The sequence below is a fragment of the Carassius carassius genome, chromosome 29 (assembly GCF_963082965.1).
Source record: "Carassius carassius chromosome 29, fCarCar2.1, whole genome shotgun sequence".
NCBI classification, from domain to species: domain Eukaryota; kingdom Metazoa; phylum Chordata; class Actinopteri; order Cypriniformes; family Cyprinidae; genus Carassius; species Carassius carassius.
This window is the reverse complement of record NC_081783.1, coordinates 2,751,667-2,758,314: the sequence shown is the minus strand read 5'-3', so window position 1 is coordinate 2,758,314 and position 6,648 is coordinate 2,751,667. Positions and strand designations below refer to the sequence as shown.

General features: G+C 36.6%; 1 long non-coding RNA gene across 1 annotated transcript; it reads left to right on the top strand.

The window, feature by feature from the left end:
* The first annotated feature begins 726 nt into the window (after positions 1 to 726).
* LOC132110058 (uncharacterized) lies at positions 727 to 2,460 on the top strand. Its single transcript, XR_009424578.1, has 3 exons — positions 727 to 1,027; positions 1,221 to 1,298; positions 2,262 to 2,460. It is a non-coding gene; the product is annotated as an uncharacterized LOC132110058 (long non-coding RNA).
* Positions 2,461 to 6,648: the final 4,188 nt, after the last annotated feature.

Sequence of the window (6,648 nt, the reverse complement as noted above, 5' to 3'; positions counted from 1 at the left end):
TTTTTACTTTTCAGCTTAGCTTTACCATAAAACAGATACAAATGAAAGCTGGAGGAAACCGAGCCGATCAGGCCGATCCGATACTTGGATGATTATTTAAATAAATACTGCACACCTTCCTCTCAGGAGTGGAGTTAGCTAATGATAAAATCATTTTATTATTGGGGGAAATATTTCATTAAAGTTTTAGTTCTGCGCTAGATCAAACCAAACTCTTTTGATTATCATAACCCAATAAGGTATTTTAAGAGAGATTGTATTTATTAATAAAATGTTTATCCAAAAATAAAACGTCCTATCACTTACCTTTATTATATATTATACATATGGCTTACAATAAGAGATGTTAAGAGCCAGAATGATTTGTCATTCAGCTACTTCCTCCTATAGCCAATCAAATGGAGAATAGGAGTTTCTCTCTTATCTCATTTTGTGTGCAAAATATATTTATTTGTATAAATTAATTGTATACTAGTAATACATAATGACTTTCTAAAGCGGAAGTAATTACCTTTATTTGTTAGAATATGTATATTTTAACTAATTGCAAAAGCTAAATAATCAATAAATGTCTAACCATGAAATGTGACCGAGTTTGGAGACACCTGTCTCAGCACAGTGGACGTATTTGAAGATTTGTGTATGAACATGGTGGTGTGGTCATACAATGACTTTAAACCCGACACTACTCTGAGCTGTTCACATACAAATGCTCCAGATATGTAATCAGGTCCTCCCTTTAGGAATGGTAAACATGACACTATTCATCACTCACACAAACAAATCACTTAATTTTTGATAATTGAATTGGTTTTTGCTGTTAAACTTTTTTTTTTTTTGTAACACATTGCACTTCATGTGTTTACAGATTTGTGCAGAATTTGAGACATCCAGAATTACCATAGGCCCAGTAGAATCAACGATCTTTGCCAAACTGGATCCGGACTGCAAAACTTATGAAAATGTTTGCATACTGAAGAAGAGTCCTTGGACAAATACTGAAACCCTCTTGGTGCCCACTACGCAGGTAAGAACAACTGCACTCAACACAACCTTGTATTAAAACATTATTCTCTCACTGGCCACTGGAAATTGACAAAAAAAGACAGATATAATAAGATTAGGTTTATTAATACAATAAATACAAAATATGTGGTATTACTATAAACTGACAGATTATGAATGCATTTGCCTCCAAAAACCATTTATTTTGATGCAAGGCAGGGGTGTCCAGACCTGCTCTAGGAAAGCCAGTGTTCTGTGGAGTTTAGCTCTAACACACCTGCCTGGAACTTCTAGTAAGACTTTTTGGTTTTAAAATTCCCAAGAACCTTGATTAGCTGGTTCAGGTGTGTTTAAATGGCTAGATCACCCAAAAACAAACATGTCATTAATTACTCACCCTCATGTCATATGTCATATTGTCATGTCATATTGAAAACAATAACCGTGACAGTCTGAAATTAACAGCAGTAACTGCACAGTAGCCTAGATTCAATACAAACACAGATGGTACAGACATCAGCATTTAGCTTTTGTTTTTTAATTGGGTTGAAACGACATAGAACTGGCCTTAAATTAAAAGATTAACTGTTACCATGTGAAATTAAAGGCAACAACTGCATAGTTCTACAGTCTAATATTGAGGAAAAGCTCAATAAAGCCCCTTTCACACTGCGATTCCGGCAAATACAGGTCCCGTAACGACACGTGACATCAGGGCGTGACGTGTAATGTACAAGTCGAAAACATTAGGCACATTATACTTTCACTGAAGAAAATAAAAATAGTGACTTTATTCAACATTTCTTCTCCAAATCACATATGCCGCCATTATGGAGAGTAACAAGAGGCATGAACATTGCTTTCCTCTGCGTGTAATCAAGCCTCAGCGCATGCGTGTTCTAGGTCAGCAGCACCATGCGCATGAATTATTTACGTGCTGTTGATAAAGGTGGAAGATGCGATTTGGAGAGGAAATGTTGAATAAAGTCGCTGTTTTGGTTTTGTTTGCACAAAAAAGTATTCTTGTAGCTTTGTAAAATTATGGTTGAACCACTGATGTCACATGACTGTTTTACTGATGTCCTTACTATGTTTCTGGGTCTGGGAACAATTCAGTTCTGTTGCTTACCGTACAGGGTCCAGATGTGTGTACCATTTTTCACTGTAATGTTTGTCAGAATCCCATCTTGACTGCCTGTAATTTTGTAATTTTAGAAAAAAAAACAAATACTAAATTTTGTTGTTTTCATCTTCAGACTAATGAAATTGAAGTATCCAATGAAGACCCTAGCAGTATGGAGTATATGGTGAGGTTTTTTTTTTTCAAGGTTAATAAATGATTTGTTAAAGTTAATACACAAGAATTTGAGTTCTCCATCCTTTTAAATACTTCTAGGATACCGACGTTGCCAGCAATCAGGAGGTGATCCAGAAGACTCGTGGGAATCTATTTGAAGCTGCAGTCATTGAAGACAGTCAAGCAGAAGTTGGGGTTTTAAAGGATAAAGTTCTTCAGGACCTAGCAGTTTACAGTCTGCAAAACCATGTTTCTGGGACTGATATATGGACTGAACTTGAGCAACCCTCCTGATCTCAGGTACACATTTGGAGTACTGAAGAAGTTATTTCTGGAGCCAGTTCCTGTTTCTGGAATAAGGTTTGATTGGTTACCCATGAATGCCAATTAGAAAATGAGTAGTTTGCTATTTTGTGTAATTTTGTAATGTGGTTTCAACTGTATTTAACTGTGTGTAATTAATTATTGCTTGTTTAACAAATACACTTTGATCATTTGTGACATCTTGTCTTTTGACTCATTACAAGACAAATCACACAAAAAATGCTTTATTGAAGGGAGTAACTTTAAATAGAAAATATTTAGTTAAAGTAACTAATTGTGTGGAACCACTGTCCGTAATTGAAATTAGTAATTTGAAACAAACCTTCTTATGTTGATAGAGTGAAACAAATTTGGCTAGAATGTAATAAACCAAAACATGTTCAGTTAACTTAACCGGTTTAAATTAAAGCAAAGTGAATAAATTGATTTGGTTGGACATTACTATTTCATATACATAGATTCTACCTCATTCAATTGTGTTGTCACAACACAAGGAGTTTGCATAGATTCAAAAAATTCCATTAATGTTATCAAAACACAATTTGGTTGTGTGGAACCACTGTCCATAATTAAATTGGGTAAGTTTAAAGAGTAATTTTTTTGAGTGTGTGAGGCAGCAGTTTGCAGTAGATTCAAAAAGAAAAGATTCTTAGATTCTTAGTTTCCTAATTTCTTTTCACTGATATATTTATATGAAACAATTTGTGTTGAATAAATTTATGACTTTGGTTATTTTATGCCAGATAGGAATAGTTCACCCAAAAAATTTAAATCTGTCATCATTTCATCCAATGTATCCTACCGTTGTGATTTTCTTCTACTGAACAAAAGGAAATAAATATCTTAACTTCTCAATGACAAAAACCCCCCACAATTGAATTATCATAAACAAAATTTTCAGAAGCCTTAGCTCTATATCATCCCTATTCACTTTCACTCTGTGAAAAAGAGCAGCTGCGGCATTATACCCTTTTGCATTCCACTATCAGTGACTGCTTATGGCTTTTTAACTCATGTTTAGATTATGGTCATGATGGTCGAATTAGTTGACTGACAAAAACCCTGTACAGCAAAGTTCACAATCCGTTTTATAACTTGTATATCTTTAGATTTTTCCATGAGCTCTCAAGTTTATGCCTTTGGTTATTTCCTCTCAGTTGATTAGTTTAATATGGAGTACACAATTAAGACCCGAAATAGCCAGATAAACCCATTTTCTGTTCCATTAGCTACATGCCTTTGCTTTTTGAGGTTTGTAGCTATATTTGGCCAAAGCCAAGTGTCCAGTCATCTGTGTGTGTGTGTGTGTGTTGCTATAGAATCTGCACTTTTTCCATTGAGCGTGACACATGTGCTTTGAGGAGAACAGAGTAAACCATAAACAACTGCTCGTCCCACGCAAGCCACTCGTGCTGGGGGACCGACTGAGGTCTGGACCTGTCGTGCAGCGCTGGAGCTCTCGGCTCACGGAAAGCTCTGTCTCTCATCGGGGCTTATTCTGCTGAAGACTCGTCGGCCGTAATTAGATGTGATGTTTCGAGTCCAAAACGACGTAATTAGACACAGGCTTCAAACTTTCAGCGGCTACAGAGGCAGATGTGCACAGGCGAGATGGTTTTGGATGGAGCTAACCGGGATGCTTGCCGGTTCCACAGTCACCCGTGCATATACACCCGAGCCCGGCCTGGGGCTTTAGCAATGACTGGCATTCAACAGGCATCACGGCGGCGTGCCAATGGAGCCAGGCACTCCTTATCTCCCGCCGCACTCAATCCCTCGTGTGTGGAATGACAGCTCGAATGTCCGGTCCCTCTCTTTCTCTCTCTGAATTGCTGTAATAACGTTTGATTTCCCACATGCATGCGGTTGGCTCGCCATGGGAAATGCGAAGGCAAATTCCAGTGTATATTTAACCGGGCCTAAAAATAGCAGAGTAGAATTGAGATGACCTCGGAAATGAAATCACTTGTCACCTTTTGCTTCGGGTGTTCAACACGTTTTAGGTTACTTTTTAAATGGATAGTTACTCCAAATGGGAAGTCAATAGTTTATATTCAAAGGATAGAATGACTTTAATAACATAAAATCATAAAACTTGAAAATTCTGTCAACATTTAGTCACCCTCTTCCCAAAAAAAGTGTGAGATTCTTCTTTTAAAACATCAGCGCAAACGTAGATATTATGAAAACATTTCTCTGCGTTTTTTGTCCATTCACTGGAAGTTATCCAAAACTGTTTGGTTACTATTTCATACCATAACATTTTTCTAAATATATTATTTTATGTTCCATAGGAGAAATACATTTGAGAATGAGGTAAATGTGAGTACGTAAGTGATGACAGATTTTATGGTCTTGGGGAAAATCAATAGTTTAATAGTTGATAAAATGGCCATCCAAGATGTAGATGAGATTTGAGAAGAAATGTAGCATTGCAACACACCAATAAATCCGCTGCAGTGAATGGGTGCCGTCAGAATGAAGTGAAAAGCTGCATGTTTTTGTAAGAAACAAATCCATCAAGACATTTTTAACCTAACTAAATTAATCCTCTATCGATAACCAAGTCATCTGGTCTGAATCAGGAGTGAAATATGCACAGATCAAGCACCATTTACAAGTGAAAACAAGTGGTTAAAAATTCTTAATTAATGATGAATTTATTACAAATCGACAACATTTCTCTTCACGAGATGCTAAATGATAGACTGGAGTGGTGTGGATTACTTGTGGATTACTGTGATGTTTTTATCAGCTGTTTGGACTCTCATTCTGACGGCACCCATTCACTGCAGAGCATCCATTGATGAGACACTGATGCAATGCTACATTTCTCCAAATCTGATGATGAAACAAACTCATCTACATCTTAGATGGCCTGAGAGTGAGACATTTTTAGGATCTAACCTATTGAATGCATTTTACACTACTTCTATCCGTCCAAGCCACATTTTCATTTTAATATGGCATCTACCCTTAAAAACTATCCTTCATATTTCACTTTATATTACCTTTGAATAGCTTCAAATATCAAGATCAGTACATTCACATGGTGTTCTTTTCTGTTCCATTCTACATTCAGGAATAATTGTGTTAAAGTGCAGTTAGAGATGAGCACATTGGTGGCAATAATGTAATGGTAACACGGTGTTATTAGTTTCCAGTGCTCAATTTGTGGTTTTCAGAACAGAACAAAATACCAAATTTAAGAATTTCCTCTCAAACGGCATTAAATCATCTTTTGAGCTGCTGCCTTGAGAATCAACCATCTTTCAAAATCTTAAATTACAGTGCTTTAAACCAGCGGGAACACAAAAATCGAGTCGTGTAATATGCTTTTCAGATATTTCAACCAGTTGTTTTTGCTCTGGAATTTCCTCAAGGACATTTCTACTTATAGCACACTTCGGCACGCGTAATTTGTTAGATATTTAACATTTGGTTTTGGTTATTCACTGCACATGCGACGGATGACTGATGATAGATACATAGAAAAAGTCAATATTGTTTGTTCATGTTCACACTCGCATGTTTATGACATGCCGTTTAGGTTTGTTTATCATCAGGTGAGTTTATAGGTTCAGATGTGATGCGGTGATGGCAGGTCTAATGGATCTGTCGAGCGTTTGGGCATGTGCATGTGTGTGATAATGAGGACATAAAATCTCAGCTTTAATGTATGTCAATACCATGCACAAGAAACACTCATTCTATTTGAAGTCTGGGCACTTGAATGCAAGGACTGGGATCAAAGCATTACGTAGAGCTTAATCAGAGGGTCTGTTTTTCACTACGTTCGTCAGATGTGCCGATGTGCCTGCTAGTGTTGACAATCGCAGCTGTTATATTAATCGTTAGTGGTATGAGGCTCCTTTTGCCTTTGTTTCAAGAATTATTTAAACATTATATGTGACCCTGGACCCCCCAAAAAAGTCTTAAGTGAGATTTATAGATCATCTGAAAGCTGAATAAATAAGCTTTTCATCTATGTATGTTTTATTAGGATCGGACAATATTACAAC